The sequence below is a fragment of the Mauremys mutica genome, chromosome 8 (genome assembly GCF_020497125.1).
Source record: "Mauremys mutica isolate MM-2020 ecotype Southern chromosome 8, ASM2049712v1, whole genome shotgun sequence".
NCBI classification, from domain to species: domain Eukaryota; kingdom Metazoa; phylum Chordata; order Testudines; family Geoemydidae; genus Mauremys; species Mauremys mutica.
This window is the reverse complement of record NC_059079.1, coordinates 81542213-81560303: the sequence shown is the minus strand read 5'-3', so window position 1 is coordinate 81560303 and position 18091 is coordinate 81542213. Positions and strand designations below refer to the sequence as shown.

General features: G+C 39.5%; 1 protein-coding gene across 1 annotated transcript in view; it reads right to left on the bottom strand.

Moving 5' to 3' along the window:
- SLIT3 (slit guidance ligand 3) overlaps positions 1-18091 on the bottom strand; it is a 768837-nt gene that overhangs the window by 494762 nt on the left and 255984 nt on the right. The gene's annotated exons all lie outside the window — the stretch shown is intronic.

The window sequence follows — 18091 nt, the reverse complement described above, 5'->3', positions numbered from 1 at the left end:
AGAAAAACCTATAGAAAGGCCATTATTTTCTCTGAAAATCAATAAGACTTTACCATAGCTTAATGTTTAAAGTGAGCGTTAATTTCTATGCTAACATACATTATTCTGTGATCGTGAAGAAAAAGAAAGGAAATCAAAAGTTAACTATAGTTTTATGTCTGGTCTCATGTTCTGTATCTGCGGGAATAGCTTGGTCTGGTTTTAGGCCTGTGATTGCTCTGTCAAATCAATCAAAGAAACTATAAAGATATAAGAGTCAAGCAGCACCAACTGGGGACTTTTTAAGGACTCTTGCCAGACATAACAAGAGTAAATATGAAATGGCTTCATATTCCAAGAATGAATTAATGTTGGGGTTGTGACCGGTAAACACAAAATAGCTAAACAGCCCCTGACTTACTGACTCTGCAGACTATGGAGCCCATATTCTGACTGGAAGGCTTCTTTTATTGATGGTATCACATGCCTTGCTGTCTGGGAGAGGTTTCCCTCTCCCAGGCACCCTGTAACAAATTCTCACTTAAGCAAAACAGTGGTAAATCATCAGTATAATCCGGGAATTATTTATTTTTGCAATGTTAGCAAGATTTCATTTTTTTATCTGCTTCTCATTTTCTCTACATGTGCTATAGCTATCCTGTTACATTAAAGTAACCCTGGCTTCAACTCTGTTACCAGTATGAGAAAAAAAGTTTGGAAAATTATGTAAGTTCAGGAAGAGTAAACTGAACTCACCTAAAATATTTACCTAGGGCTTCACAAAAAGCCGCGTTGTATTTCTTTCCAGTTGGTGCTGCACGGACTGTTGGAAACATCTCTGTTTACTTTTTGCATAAGTAACTTGGCTTGTCACCTTATTCCAGTTAATGGGTGTGTTATCTTTCAACTGTCCTTCGTAGTCTGAGATGACCTTCATTTTAGGCACACATTTTTTCTTGGTCCCATACAAATCCAGTTTTCTCACATGGTTGTTATCGTAAATTATTGACAACAGAAGTCGAATCAAGTAATTGAGGTTAGGAAATGCTCTTTATGATGAAGAAACAACATTTTGTTAGGCTTCACTGGAGCTTTCTTTTTATGTATACTTTAATTTTAAGTCTTTGTCCCAGATAATTTGCGTTGGGTTGAGACATAAGAAAAAATACTACAAAAATTAACAAAAGAAAGAAAGATTTATACAAAAAAATGCAGGAGCTAATGAAGATGATATTGGTTTCCCTTACTGATTAAGAAAATAAAAGGGATAAAGATGACATAAATCAGTAAAATGTCACTGTAAAACAGCCTGGTACACATATATCAACAGGATTATTCAGTTTTCCACCACTCTATAAGAGAATAAATCATCCTTATTTGGTACCACACTGCCACAATCTAGAAAGCACATTTCTCCTTTTTAAGAAGATTTGAACTACTACCCCACTTAGCTACACAAATCAAGTCCTTATTAAAACGGAAATAAAAGTTGTGTAATGATTTTCATCATTTTGCATCAGAAAACTACCATTTTTTTTGCTCCCACCCCCAATTTTCTCTAAGTGAATCCCATCAAAAATCCAGTCACAAATGCCATATTGTATTACTTCATGAACTACCCCATACAACTTTACAATGGTTTGTAATAAAATACGCTGAGGAGCTCAATGAATAGGTGCTAATACGGGAGAGTATAATTCCTTGGATTGGGCAGAGGATGTAGCAGCAATGACAGTTGAAAAATGTAGGATAGATATATTATTTCCTTTTACATTAAATGAAGGTATGGCTTTTTCAGCCACGTACTTCCACCTTACAAGGGCACGTTCCTGGAAAACACATTTATTTTCCATGGGAATTGAAACAATGTTATTAAGTCAATGTATCAGCAGCAGCATTTTCTGAGATGCTTGGTACCCTTAGCTCCCATTCTCTTCAATGGGAACTGGGGACTATTCAACATCTCTTGTGGGGCAAGAAATCACAGCATAAGTGCTTACGTTTTGTATGCGAACTTTGTGTCCAACTGACACCTGCTATGATATACATGGTAGCACAAGACTGAAGACTAATTGCAAATGAGTGAACCTTCACAAAACCCCAGGCCACTATCTGGCTTGACATAGCTTCCTCTGTGTGTCACCACTGGGATTCTGGGTAACAGAGGACACCACCAGATCAGTAGCTGTGTCAAAGCCCCCTACACAAAGGAACTTTTTGAAAGAGGGTTTCAATGTAAGGGGACTGTTGTGCCCTTACTAAAACTCAATGGGGTGTTTTGGTTGGCTAACTCCCAGTACCAAAAGAAAGGGAAAGGGTCAATGGGAAATCAGGATCCTGAGACTGACAGTCCCCAGGAACAATGGGGAGAGGCCAATGCTCCAGGTCAGCCTGACTGACAGAGCGGACAGGCTAATCAGGAAGTCAGGAGGCCGGCGGTGGGAGGGTCCCATCCTCTGTGTGAGCTGGAATTGCCTGGGTCAGACAGAGTGAGGCCGAGCCAAGGAGAAAGCAGGAGCCCCAGCTGAGCTATGTGTTTTCCTTTAACCTTTCCCATTTTTTCCTTCTTTTTTAAAATTGGTTGCTGTTTAATAAATTGTATTTGCTTTGAACTCTATGTAATGATCAGTGGGTCAGGGAAGCATCCAGTGCAGAGAGAGAACCCCGGAGTGGGGACACCCTAGCCCCTGCCCTATGTGACCACGAAAAGGCTGGGGATCTAGCCCCCCAGGAATCCTGGGCCCAGCCTTGTTGGCGTTTTGAGGACTCTGCCACACAGGAGAGTTGGAGGGGAGCCCTTGAGGTCAGGCAGGCCTCTGGGTAAAGGAGCGAGGACTCAGATCCTTTCGCTAGCCCATTTCATCGGGAGAGTGTATATGCCAGGAAAGTTCCCCACAATAGCGGGACCATTCCCTTGCTTACATAGGGTTTTATGTTTTTTAAAATTATGAATATTAGAGTTTCAAGTTAACATAGACCTTTGTGACATATATTCTTGTGAGACAGAACTTCAACAAAAATGGCTAAAAAGCCTCTCCTGTAAGTTACACATTCCTATATTTAGTCAAGGTCCATCCCTTTCTTTCTTTCTTTCTTTTTCATTTTTCAGCTAGACAAACCAATTCTATACGCAAGACTGAGCTATGTCTTGTATAAAATGAAATGGGTTTCACATGTAGACAAAACTTCTCTCAACTGCTGCTGAGTTATCTACATTAAGTATGAAGTCCCTATCTATCAAAGATAGAAGTCCTATCAAGTGCATTTGTAACAAGAAAATCAAGATAGGGTAGTAATTAGAGCTGACACAATTCTGTTTTGATACAATTTTATGTAATTTTACAATATGTGGTTCATCTGTTTTCACCTTTTCCAAATTGCATGGTTCAAATTTTAGAAATAGCCAAATTTCTGATATAACAAAATTGATAAATGTTGAGTAATAAATTTAGATTCACACAACAAATTTGGATATAGTTTGGCTATTTTGGATAAACTAATTAATTTATGTTTTTGTTTTGTTCTTCTAGCTGCATATATTAAATTAGAGTCCATTATAGCTCAGCTATAATAATTATATATCACAATTACAATTCATGAGCTTTAAAATCTTTTACTACTTCTGGTGTTACACAGACATTGTAAATGGCTAGGGAGTACTAGCTATTTTAACCAAAGAGATTTGATAAATTGTGTGTTCATACTGTTCATGGTACAGAGACCCAAATAACAGTGCAAGAAACTTATAATAATAGGGATCAATCTCATTGTCAGATAACATTTCTTAATTATTTCAGTTTCAGGAAGTGGCATTACTGATTTAAAGAAATATAACGCAGTACAAGAGTAAAAGTGAGATAACAACGGGTATGTGTAAACTGGAGTTTAACTAAAGCAAGCTGAGTTTCAGTTATCACAACCATAAAAAACTGTAACAATCAATCAGCTGTACCAAATATGCAAATATATATTTTAAGTCAAGACCATTGCTACCACAGTTATACAAAACTTTTAAGCGAAACAGTCCTGTTTTTACAAAATATTGTTTATACAGAAGCCTCAATATATGTTATAAAGAAGCATGCACGTCATACAGTTGCAAAATTAAAGCACCGGAAAAAATAGAGTTTTTCACTTCAGACCACTTGGAACTGTGTCAAAAGCTAAGTTGCAACGTGAAGTAATTAGAACCAGTTATTATTAGGACACAAAGATACTCCCCGAAGTAGCTTTCTCATTTTGAGTTCAGGAAGTTTCTGTACTGATAAATTCATTGCATCAGAAACTGAAGAATAATCTGAATTCTTTGGGGTCCCCTTCACTGCTATTTCCATATTCTCTGCATAGACCTATACATATGTGTTACAGCCATGAATTACTACACGTTAAGGCTGGAAACCAGGAACTATACACACAATACTATGTTATGGGTTTATATAGTATCATTCTGACATAACTAGGTCGTTTGATGGAGAAAAAATAAGCACAATTACCATCTGTGTGTACTTCAGGCTGCAAATTCCCAAATTTTGGCCATTAGCAAGCATTTTTTTATTTGGAAGCAGAGAGTGCCTGTCAAGTTCTGTTTTTTTCTATATAAAAATGATGAATTCATATAATAATTTAATGGGTACTTGTTATTTCAGGTACAAACCTAAAATGATCATCAAGGTCTCTGGCAAGCTACAGAGACACCGTTTATTATTAAGTTGTTAAAAATAATAGTTAGAGAGTTTTAAAGTTCTCAGTTATCAGCATGCTACAAAGCCAGCTCATTTTTCTTCTTTCTAGGAAGCATTAAAAGTATTTGGTTTCCCATACCATTTCCATTGCAAAACCAGCTATTTTCCCTTGATAGTGCCAGATTCAACATTCCTTGAAGCCTCTGAATACTGAGTCACCTCTACTTCTTATCCCACACAGGAAAAATGAAATGTATATTAACAGCAAGCAAGGCAATCAGTATACCGGATAAAATTGTCTAAGTGAAAGATAAATAAGAAAGAACCACTATCTACAAGGGACCCTAATTACATTAAAGTAATATTAAAAACTGGACTTAATGATTTTACAAAGCATCTGCCTGGGAAACTACAATACAGGAAACTGCTCCCTCGCTCCCATTTTATTTTTGTGAAATCCTGATCTCTCGATGGACTACTAAAATTCAAGAAATAATTTTCATCTCCATTATTTATCTGAGATAAGGATGATGACCTATTAGTTCCAATACTGCAAAATAAAAAATCATTAGTCAGGCCTCCAAAACCCATGAGACTGGATTAAAAACCACTACATTTTTTATAAAAATTATACTTTTGGGTTTCTTTTTGCCTTCTGGTGCTGGAATATTTAGGGTTCATGTTTACAAGCTTTGATCCATAGCCATAAAAGCTAGAAGCTTAGATTTTCTTTTAAATGAAAGCTGAGTTTCTCAATTAATAATCTGATTCCAACTTAGTTGAACTTTAAAAGAAACAATAATTATTGTGAGACTTGTTAAAATCACAATAGACAGCTATCTGTAATTCTAAAACCTGCCTTTTCCCACTGTATTTATTTCATTGTCAAGATTCATTTATAATTTTGGCTAAAATAGAACGTATCACAACAACTCTATCCACAGCATGAAGGATTTAAGAGACGCTGTAGTTCTTTGGAATTGTAATAGGAACCACCACTGACTTCTTGGGGTGACCTACGCTCTTCCAATGTCCGCAGCCAATACTACAGATTAACCCATCTGCTGTCTCCTTGATCAAACGTCTTATTCCTCATATGACCAAAGGGTTGATCTCTGAAATCAAGTGAGTGACTGCCAAAGACATAGGATTTTGGGAACCTTCCCAAATCTGCCATTCTTATGGGGATCTCCCTCATTCTCGGGAGCATGCCAATCTTTCCAATTTACCTATCAAATTTCTTCTTTTACTGGGAAATGCATAAGGCCACTTGCCATGCTCATTCTACACACAGCACTCATTCGAAACAGTGGGAGTTGCGCAAATGCATCAATGTCAATATACAATACTGCAATTACAAGGATGTTGGGAAGGGTGTAGAGGCTACATCTACTAGTTTAGCAATTCCCAATACACAAGCTTGTTACAATTAAAGGAATGGAGGAAAAGCTTCATAAAAGAAAAACGTTCTTCCTAGCACCAAAATGGTGAGACATGACATGCATCCTTCACTAGAGATTGGGAAACTATTACTCCAGTTGCATACGACTAAATTGCTGCTGCATCCCAATATCAGTTGTAAACTGAAGCGATAAAAGAGCAAATTGCACTTGAGATGATTAACCTGATCCGATCTTACTAAACATCTATATTTTTGGTAGACTTGTAGCTAGGAAAGTCGAGGTACGTCAACTTTGTGGAAATAATCTGTAGTAATGTTATTAACCAGTTTGCACCCTTGGCTCAGACATTGACACTTATGTCATTACCTGGTATCTGTAGCATAGCTGCTGTTTTCCCAGCTTAAATTACTGAATAGTCTGGACTGGCTGACTGGAACATTCACTCCTCTTTACCAGAGTGAGTGACCTACACAGGAAGCGATCCAAGAAGGAGAGGTGCCCTAGGTCAAAGAGGGAAGGCTTGCAAGAAAGAGAGCTACTTCAAACAGGCCCTTGCCTGCCACCAGTATAGGATAGCAATTAGCTTTAGGGGAAATGTGTTAATTTGTGTACATACACTTAGTTTCTTCATTGTAATAGTTTTAAAGCACTAATAAATCACAAATACTTGTGTGTGCACCAAAGCATGTGTTGCCAGAACCAATTTGGGGGAAACATTCTGTGCTTCCCTGACACTGCAGAAATAGGGATTCTTCTCCTGCGAAATCACTGAATCTAACTGTTGGAAATTGCCAGTGCTTTAACAGAGATTAGCAACAGACAGACAGATTTGCTGCTATGTGCTGAGTGAATCATTGGTCTCTTTAATGAGATAAAGGGACAGAGGAGGCAAGAAAAGAAAAGAGAGGAAATGTACTTTGGAACCTGTTTTTATCCCTCTGTAAATTCAGATGTAAAGTTTTTAATCTTACTGTGGATAAGACTACAGTCCAGGGTTTGACACTGACAGTGGGGTCAAGAGCCAGGATAGTAACAATAGAGAAGTGAAACAAAGCACTCCCTCACAGTGGTTATTGCCCGTAGAAGAGCTGTCTTTGAGCTGCTAAATTAAAATTCTATTGGTCTGACTGCCATTATCAGCAACCTATTGCCAAAGGCAAGATAATAGTGCACTAAGTGCCTGCAATTATCATTACACTGGATAAGGGGTACGGCAGAAGGATTTAAGTTGGTGAAAAAAGAAATGTTACGCGGAAAAGGAGGCAGAATAGAAAACGTGAATGGAGTGGAATAGACTTCTAGCAAAAAATGAGCTTTCAATTCTATTGCTGGTCTTATTCTTCCTTCTTGGCATAATCTTTCTTCCTTCTGATTAACAGCTGGGGGAAGGTAGGATATGCCCTTTGTCTGAAAATTATACGTCCGTATTAGCAAGGGAGTAGATGGACTAGGGCAGAGGTTCTCAAACTGTGATCTGCGGACCACTGGTGGTCCGTGAGCTCCATTCAGATGGCTGCACACGAAAGAATGAAGGGCCACCCACCTAATTAGTGGAATTGCGCAGCTATGGCTCCACTAATTAGGTGCCTGGACCCTTCAGAAGATGCACATGTAAGGTGAGGTGGTGGCCTTGGGGGGAATCCTAGGTGGGAGGGGGTAGTAGGGTGAGAAGAGGGGATGTGCCCAGCTAAGGTGGCCAAAGAAAGAGGCAAATTTCCCTAGCTCCAGGGCTGCCAGGGAGAGATGGCTGTCCTTCCCAGCCTCAGGTTGGGGGCTGCTGTGGAGGGGGAGAGAGGGCATCAGAAAGATAAGACAACTGATATTAAAATGTGAGTTGTGTGCTTTTATTGGTAGAATAAAAATAGTGAATTATTATTAAGGATTTTTTAATATAGCGCTTTTATCCAAAGTGTTTTACAATAGTTAGCTAATGGTACAACCAACCTTTGGAAAGATCCTTAAGTGGTCTGCCGAGACCCTCAGCAATTTTCAAGTGGTCCACAAAACAAAAGTTTGAGAACCACTGGGCTAGAGGACCCATTTCAGGCTCAAATAGAGCCTCTTTAAACAGCTCATATGTCATACAGGGGCTGAAAAGCTGGCATAACAGCCACTCAGAGCCACATCACCAGACTGGCGTCCCCTTACTACCATACCTTGTGCAGTTCCTTAAGTGTAAGAAGGGAGTATGCCAGGACAGGTGTGGGAGTGGCTGGAGCTATTTGGGACCTGGCTATTCTCAGATAAAGGGCAGCCCAGTGGCATCCATGAGTACTTACAATAAATTAGATCATCCCATTTAACTCAGTAGGAATATTCAAGAGGATACGTGTTCACAGGATCAGGACTTAAATATTCCACACTGCTAGTGATATTTCAAAGTCCCCTATCCATTATGCTGAAGTACCAGACATTCCCCTCTCTCCCACCCAGTTCACAACCCATTGTTACATTCACTGATTAAAATAGTGAAGCATTAATTTATTTTACAGATTCAGCATGCAGTCTCAAGAAGATCATGTTTTTTTTTCTATCAACTGAAATGTTTTGAAGCACTTTCTGAAAAATAATATAAATTCAAAATGCATTACAAATTACTAAGTAACTGGAACACATTCTGTTCTTATTTATTATGTACTGCCATTTACGGATTTAAGTGCAAAACAGAACCAATTAGGCGACAAACTGCAAAATGCAAGTCCTTGTCAATTTTCTTTATTGTACTTGAAGTTTAGGTCCTTCATTATAACATCTATGGTAGAAGATGTTATAGTTAAGGCTGTCATTAGACTTTCACCATAATCCCCATGTTCAGTCATTGCTAATTTTTTCCCCTAGAACATTTAATTTGGGGCTCAAAAATTCCCATGTTTATTTTCAGTCGAAAGATTTTTTTTAAACTTGAGCTAGATCAAGTAATCGGGTCTGTGCCCTCCCTCTTATTTTCAGTAAGAAAAATAAATATTCACCATTAGAAAATGAACAGAATTACATTATTATTAAGTATTTATTATTAAGTATGAGCTCAGAGACCCCAGTCAATCAGTATGTGAACTTCAGTGTATTAGGACCTGTACATACATAGCATTTTTCTTACTAAGTAGACTATTAAATATTTCTGCTAGTATACAGAATACATATAATGTTGGTTCATATTACAATCAGAACATGAATTCTACTGGTTATATAGATTTATACTGTTGACAAGGATTTTATTTCATGTGCTAGTTATATTTGTCCCCCTCATGCCTGATCCTGAAGGCACCTAAATTGCTCTAACTAAAGTATCATACAGGACTTACCCATTGCTGAATAGCATATCCTTCTGGAGAGGAAAGCAGCAGCAACATTAAACTTCACTTTTTAGAAGGCAGGAGTGACAGCAACCAAGTTACTGCATCCACTTAAATTTTACTTGGTTATATCACAACCAAATAGCAAGTAAACCTCATCCAACCTATATTTAGAAACTCGCTGGGAAACTACGGGTATTTGAAAATGCTAAATGAAATTTAATTTGATCTTATACCAGGTCCTGTTTATGAAAGGTACAACAACAAAAATGTAGGCTAATGTGTTCATTCTGTGCAAGTTAGATGGAGAAGCCAGAGACCAGAATAAACTCTTTTTACTGTTTGTGGTTCCTGGAACAACATGACTTATTGGTCTGACTACTGCTTCTTTTGTTCATCTTCTCTTTGTCCGTAGGACACCCACTATCAGACAATAAGTTCACTTGACTGCCCAACCCATAGTAAAATTGAGCTGCTGACTATGATTTATGAGGGAGCAAGCTGTGCAAAGTATTAGAGACACTGATCCTTGTGAGTTGTCTGTTAGGCCATGGAATAATACAATGCTAAAGAATGTATGTTAGTAGGAAATCAGCACATCTATGCACTGAAAGTTCAATTGTTGCTTTTGCCATAACTCATTATCATATTTTAAAATGTCATTAGAGAACCAAAGACATGTGGTAGGTAAAAATTTATGCTAGCTGATTATGTAATTACCAAACTCAATACAACTGCTTTTGCAGTTATAGGAGATGTTTGCTTAGTGCACAGCAGGGAACCAGATACACAAATCTTTAATCCAGTAGGAAGCAGAAAACATCCTTTCCTCTTTAATGAAAACAAGAATCCATGTTAAACCTATTTCATGTGGTCTGAGCAGGAGACTGTCACTGTAAAAACAACACAACAGTGTCATGTCTCATTACACTTCAGTAGCCCACCTGAGATTACAGAGACTGACTAGCCTCCTTTGAAACACCAGTGGGTTTCATTTCTCATCAAAACAAGAGTGAAAACGTAGGGAGGCTCTCTCAAGAGTTGATTTCTGCAAGGATGCTTAAAACTGCTAAGGAACAAACTGCAAGGATGCAGAGAATCAAACAAGTATGGAGAAAAATTACAGCCATTTTCTTTACGCAAAACCACTGTTGACCTCAGATACATGACTGCTGAACAGTAGATTGCAATTCCAAATAACTGCCTTTTTTGCAATGTTTTCATTTCAGTATCCAAATTTATTTGTAATTTTAAGCCAAGCTTGAATGTATCACATGAACATGGCTTGCAGCATAAGGGACTAAAATAGCAGGCTAACCTGACCTTAGCATAGGTCAATAGGTAAAAATGTAGCACCAGAATTATAAAAAGACCCTCGCTGGAGGCCAACATAGCAACTAGTAACTTGTAAATGTAGAGCCATTACTCAGATTTCATTAAGAGGCTCATTAAAATTTACAACAGTTATAATAAAGACAAAAATGAACTTTTGAAAATAGTTTTGTTATTTTTTTCTTATTCCAATAACTATCAAGGGATTGAGCTGTATTAAGCAATGTTACTTGAAATAAATATGCTTTAATAATCATTTAAGTTGGCAGAAGAGGACACACTATAATATATCACATGGAAGTTTACTTTAAGGAGGTTTTGCTAATTGCCCCCACAAAGATTACTTAGCTTATTCATTTCTATGTACATAAACTTCATATCTGCATATGTTGGTGAATTATGCCCATACAAATACCATTTTACATACATTATTAAATGAGTTTGTACATGCAAACAGGAACGCTCACCAATATTATATTTAAGAATGATTGTGTCTGGGGAAATATCAACGATATGGTCATTACATTATCAATCTAATCAACTGCACGGTCTTGAATTGGCTCTATACATTCAGCATACAGTGACTAAATTTCACTCTGCTATTTATAAAGGTGTCCAATTCTGACTACGCATTTTTGCCAATGGACATTTCTACCGACGAAACAAATTATTTTGGTTTCACGTTTAGAAAATATACAGTATTGTGCAACTCAGCAGATCAAAAATCATGAATCAGATCCCCCAAATCATAAGATTGACCCAAAATCATGAGATTTAAAAAAGAAATAATTTAAAAATGTATATTGAGTTTTTGGTCTATCTTTTGATTTTTGAATTCTGTCGCCCATTCCCAGAACATATTATATATGTGTGTGAGAGAGAATAGACACTGAAGCTGGGAGGTGTAATTCCCAGCTTGAATAGACGTACACGTGCTAGCTCTGGTGGAACTAGCCCACTAAAAACACCAGTGTGGACCTAGTGGCTCAGGTGGCGGCTCGGGCTAGGAAGGAATTGTACTCAGACAGCTAGCCTGAGCCACTGCAGCTGCACTAGCTCTATCAGAGCTAGCGTGTGTCCATCTACCCAAGCGGGGTACATGTACCCATCTCCCAGCTGCAGGGTACATGTACCCTTACTGCTGCCCACTCTCCCAAATTTATTGCGTCAGATAATTTTGGATCCCACTCCAGGAGCTCTTACCCCTGCATCTGCCTGTCCCCTGCCCGACAATTAATCCTGCCCACAACCTCCAAATCAATCCTGTCCTCCCACCCCGCATCAGCTCTGCCCTCTCCGCTCCCTTCTGTTTCTCCTGGCATTCTTCATCCCACCTCTCTCCCAGGCCGTGGGGGAGGGGGGAAGGGAGGGAGCAGGGTCTGCAGCAGGTTTTCCTCTTCCCCTTTCAGGCTGGGGGAGCAGCTGTATGGATTCTTCACACTCTCTCCCTTCCCGGGATGAGTATTGCAAGGTGAGGAGCAGAAGCATTGTCCCTTTACCACTGCTCACAGGAAGGGAGGGAGAGGAAGGAATGGAGCCATTCTCAGCAGCTGGGCTCTTTCTGCTTCCCCTGCCTTCCTGTGAGAATAGTTTGGAGTTGTTGAGGGGAGGGGGAAGGAGAGAGCACTCTGCCTGCAGCAGCTTTGGTGGTTCAGCCCTAGGAGGTGGGCAAGTGAGGCAGGAAGTCAAACTGAGTGGGTTATTCCTCTAGGCATGGCTTAAATTCTCTAGAGGTTCTTGCATCACAGTAAGGGTACGTCCAGACTACCTGCTGGATCGGCAGGTAGCGATCAATCTGTCGGGGATCGATATATCGCGTCTTGTCTAGACATGATATATCGATCCCCGAACACGCTCCCGTCGACTCCGGAACTCCACCAGGTCGAGCGGCGGTAGTGGAGTCGACGGGGGAGCCGAGGCTGTCGATCCCGCACCATGAGGACGGGAGGTAAGTCGAAATAAGATACGTCGACTTCAGCTACGTTATTCCCATAGCTGAAGTTGCATATCTTACATCAACCTCCCGCCCCCAGTGTAGACCAGGCCTAAGACTGGTTCCAACCCCAGCTAAAATCCAGACACTTGTAAAAAAAAAAAAGAACCAAGAGTCAGCAACACTGCACCTATAACCAGAATAGGAAAGCCTTCTAGACAAACTGAAGGGAGTACTGTGAAGGTTCTCGGGGTACCCTGGACTATGAGTCACCCCTGCCTCTAGCAAGAGGTAGACTTGCCTGAATTAGCTAGGTGTTAGCTCCCTAATGCCTGGTAGGCACTTCAGCACTCTACTCTGGACTATGCCAGACCTGTCTTTTCCAGACCTGTTAACCTGGGGTGCCAGACCTGTCTTTTCCAGACCTGTTAACCTGGGGTGCAGGTTAACAGCTGCACCCCAGTTCCCAAGTTCCTTTCAAACGCTCCACTCTGATATCACAGAAATCCCAGATCCTCTGTCCCCAAAGAAGCAGTGTACCCCAATTTACGAGGTTTACCTTAAATCACTGCCTCTGTAAACCACACAATAAAACAAAAGTAATTTTATTTAAGAAAGAACTAGAAACAAGAGAGAGAGAGAGAGAGAGAGAGAGAGATGGAAACAAATGGTTGCAATACAGAATAAAATAAGACATGAACTAGGGTTTACACTTATCAACAGTTTTTCTATCTAATAACATCTAATAAAGCAAATTTTCCCCACAAAGTTCATTCTGTTGCAGTGCTGACTTGCCTCACAGGAACCAAGGTACAAACTTTCATGAAAACACCCCTGCTCCTCAAGTTGCTTCCTCAGTGAATGGCTACAGAGTGCCTCTCCCCACTCTGTGTTATGCTGAAAGTGTTTTGTCTCTGTTCATAGATAGGGTGATCCACTGTCTGTTGTAATGTTCCTTTTTTTACCTCCAAGTGGTCTTGATTGTCTATAGTTGTCATTGATGGTTTTCCATTGATAGTCTTGGGATTGTGTAAGGCTAGATAACTAAGCCTTGCATCACATCAGCAGCTAACAAAAGAGGGATGACAACTCCCTCCTGTTTCAACGGGCCATCACTGAGACTTAGCCCCTACTGACTAACTTTTACTCCAAGAATATAAAGCATACTTTCAGTATAGTTACATTTAAATATTACATGTACATTCATCTCACAGTGATTATGAGTTTTGATAAGTTATAACCTTTCTGTATGAACCTTACAGGTTACCCATTATGAATAAACACGTTCAGTGTAATGAAAGTTGGTTGCCAATAACCATCAACTACTTTAACATTTTCTTCTTCATCCACCCCACACACATTCTATATACATCCACTATGAAGTATGAATTACGCATGAATATTGGCAAAGCACACTGATTCTGACTGTTTACACTACACATCGGGCATTGTGTGTGCACTCAAGATGGGTATGGACTAAAGCGTACTTTCTTTTGAAAATCTGGGCTTATGAGTATGATACTTAGAGAGAGAAAAGATGAAACCTCATATCCAAGCCCTTTGAGTTTTTAGGAAGTGGGAGAGTTGGCTCTGAATGCCTGGATTTGAATCTATTCCTATGATGTTGGGTCAAGATTGCAGCCTAAACTGAAAGGGGGCTACTTTCCAGCTGAGGGTCCCACATGGCCCAGATTGCAACTAAAGAGGTCACAAAATTCTAGTACTCTGGAGAAAGAACAAAAAGGAGAAACAAATGATTTTGCCTAACATATTTCTGGTTTTGTTTCAATTTGGCCCACTGAATAGGCTCTCTGATCACTTGGCTGAGATGCCCAAGCATTCTGGCATTCAAGTCTTGTTTTCTCTGTTTGGCTCAGTAACATGGACAGCTTACAAAGCCTGAGGACAAACTGTTTTTTACTACCCGCTCTTATGAAGAGTGAGCCAAGAGGCTACTGGTTTCCAACAAAGCAAAAATTCTTCATAGTCATAAATATTAATTAAAAGGTCATTCAGTGTATTCCCATGTAGAGAAAATCAGCTTAACACAGTTCATTATAATTTCTAAACTTTGTAAAGCATGATAAGGACAGAGGTCTCTTTGGTTTTGTAATTAAAACAGAAATATGACCTTTCTTCCTAGAATCTCAACTCCACGATCAGCTTTCAACCCAAGTACCTTGATGTTTATTAAACCCCAACCTGTCTAATGTATTGAGTTACTCAACATTCAACAGCTGCTTAACCTCTTTCACTTAATTTCTTTCCTAGGTGACTACCCAAAATGAATTAAATGTTTTCTAAATACATGGCCCGGGGCAGCATCTAAGCCAGATCAATGCCTCAGGCAATAGAGGAAGCTATTGGAGACCATCAAATGAAGAATAAAATGTTCATGAGAGTTAAACATATAACTTTGGTGTCAGAAATTTATAGGAATGTGTAAATATAGATCATTGCGGTCTACAGTTTGATAATATGTAACAGTGAAATCCTTTTATGAAGCTTACAGAGTGTAGGATCAATTACTACACTCCTATAATCTGTTATTTTTCACTGAGAAGTTGCTGGTGTCAATTAACAGGTTCAGATAACCTTGAGGTTAAACTGCCCACCCCTCACCTCATGAATGTTTCCATGTTATTGAAGCTGCTCTCACCAGGGTGTCTTATGGTCTCCTCCTGGATAAATCTCAGGGCCTCTACTCTGCCATGACCCTCTGACCTTCTTCTGACAATCATCATCATCTTTTTGATGCCTTATCCTCAGTGGGTTTGTGAGATACCATTCTCTCCTGATTCTCCTAACACCTCCAGCATTTTGCATCCTTCTCTCCCCTCTCTCTTCTCCTGCTCTCTGTAGGGTTACCCAGAGATATGTTCTTAAACCTATGCTCCTCCTCCTTTACAATCTCATAAGATCACCTGGCTTCAGCCATCATCAGGATTGCGATGATTTGTAAATCTCTTTCCACATCGCTGAACTGTTTCCTTGTACCATCGTGCATCTCAGTTTCTCTTTCCAACATCTCCTCTTGGATAGCTCTCAGCTTAAACTGAATACAGCCAAAAACAAATTATGTATCTCTCCTTCCAAATCTCCTATTCTTCCTTCCTTTTCTATCATTGTCAATACCACAACCACCCTGTGACTCAGGCCCACAAATTGGGACAATATTTAACTCCTGCCCCTTCCCTTGCACTCCCTGCACAGCCAAACCATTTTCAAATCTTGTTGCTTCTTCCTCCTCTTAACCACCAAGATATGTCCTTTTCTCTGCATCACCGCAGACAAGTCTCTTATTTAGGCACCATCATTCTTTCCCTGTACCATCCACTGATTACTGCAACTTCCTCGTTTCTGATCTAGCAAATACACACACACAGAGAACCCTACTTCAGTTTGCATAAAATGCTGTCACCAAACTTATTTTCTTTACCTGTTTGATCTTGTAACATCCTTTCCTCAAGTCCCAGCTCTGGGTTCCTATCTGATGTATCAAATTTAAGGTTCTTGTCAGTTCCTTCAAAGCCCCATATAAAACTATGCTAGTCTGTATTTATCCTCCTTATCAAGATTTGTTTTGTTCCCTACCCCATTTGCTCTGTGAATGCTCCCACCCTTATCCACCTATTTGTCAGATTCCAGGCAATCACCTTCACACTTTGTTCTATGCATACCCCCTTATGCATGTTATAACCTCTGTGAGCTCAAGTGCAAAGCTCCTACTCTGTCCACAGCGAAATCTCTTAAAGACCCACTTTTGTCATGTTGCTTACAATGAATCAAGTTGCGAGTTACTCCCTTTCCCATGATCTATGCTTTTTTGTCCCTAGACCGTGAGTTCCTTAGAACATGGATCATCCCCAAGTCTATGGAAATTGCCTACTACACAGTGGACGCTACCACAAATAAATTACAAGCGATCTAGGTCACCTCCCTTGACAATGCAAGATTTCCCTCTACAGTGATTTTCTAGTGCTTTACCTAATAGAATTCATTGTTAAGAAGTTGTTCCCATTATTTGGTCTAAATTTTCCTTTTCTTAATTTCATCCATTGTAATGAACTGATGACAACAAACAATAGGCACAATTATTATATTAAACAGACACACAGCATGAGCTGGGACTAGAATCCTGGTTTCTCAGATACAAAATCACAGGCATCTTCCACTACAGCTACAGGTGAGATACATACTGGCATAGAGTAGGCCCCTTATCCTCTCTGCAGGCCAGCCAGTAGAGGACAGTAACACACTTTTCCATATAAAGTCAGTACATTACACTGTGAGCAGTTGTATCCCCTCAAACCAACTAAAATTCCTCTCCCTTCTTGTGCTTACAAGCACCCAATGCTCATGAGTAGTTATTTCATGCCACATACCTATCTCTGCAGTCATCATTTAGCTACCTCAATTTAGCCATATCAAATATTTCTTTCCTCCAGTCAAATTAATGAACTGATTTGCAGTCTTCATCTGTAGTGTGTTTTTTTTAAAAGATATCCAAGCACGATTCAAATAAAAAATAAGAGAGTGGAAAATACCTCCAGTGAGATAAGAGGTGAACAGAGAAAGAGGCATCTGCACACTAAAGTACTTGTAACTGAGAACAGGTCAAGATAAATTAGGTGGTACATATGGCAACACCCCTTGCCAATTAACAAGCATCCATTTGATACACTGGCTTTCTCCATATTCCCCATATGTGAATCGAGTGCTTGGTACACTTTTTACTGTCCACTTTGCAGTACATTTTCTATGGGCTGTTCTATTAGTGAATCACCACTATATAGCCTCTGACTGGTACACAAAAGACATATGCAGCTTGGAGTAGCATTTTGACATGATACTGAAAGTCTCTCAGAAATGAAGTAAGCATAAACACCATCTAACGGGACAAGCCAACCTGCGGAAAGGGAGACAGTAAGAAGAGCTTGAAACTTATACACAACACAGTCAATAAAACATTTATTCCAACATAGGGCACATGAAAGAGACCCACAACATTAGTACTAGAAATGGGCCAAATGCACAAAGCTGGATTCTAGAATAAGATTCAAAACAGAATTCTCCCATAGTTTGAAGGTTTTTTTTTTTTTTGTTTTTTTTGTTTTTTTTTTAAGGTAAGCTGTCAGTTCAAGACCATCTCTAGCACTGACACTATGTGAGCTGATTAATAGGAACTCTCCTCCTGGAAATGATGAAGTGGCCGAATTGTATCACAAGCTTTGAAGTCTCATTACTCTCTGAAGCTGAAATCCAGAGCTCCAATATCTGGGTGGAGGGCTGAACATAAATTCTAAAGATGAGCAGAGATCATCCAAAGTGGTGAGGAGCTCTACCAGGAGCCACTCTATAGGCCTTCACATGCTCTCCTCCCCTGTCCTCTGTCTTACCCTGTCCTATTACCTCCACATGCTATGAAGCTACATCTCTCTGCATTCTGTGGGGAATGCATATTTATTA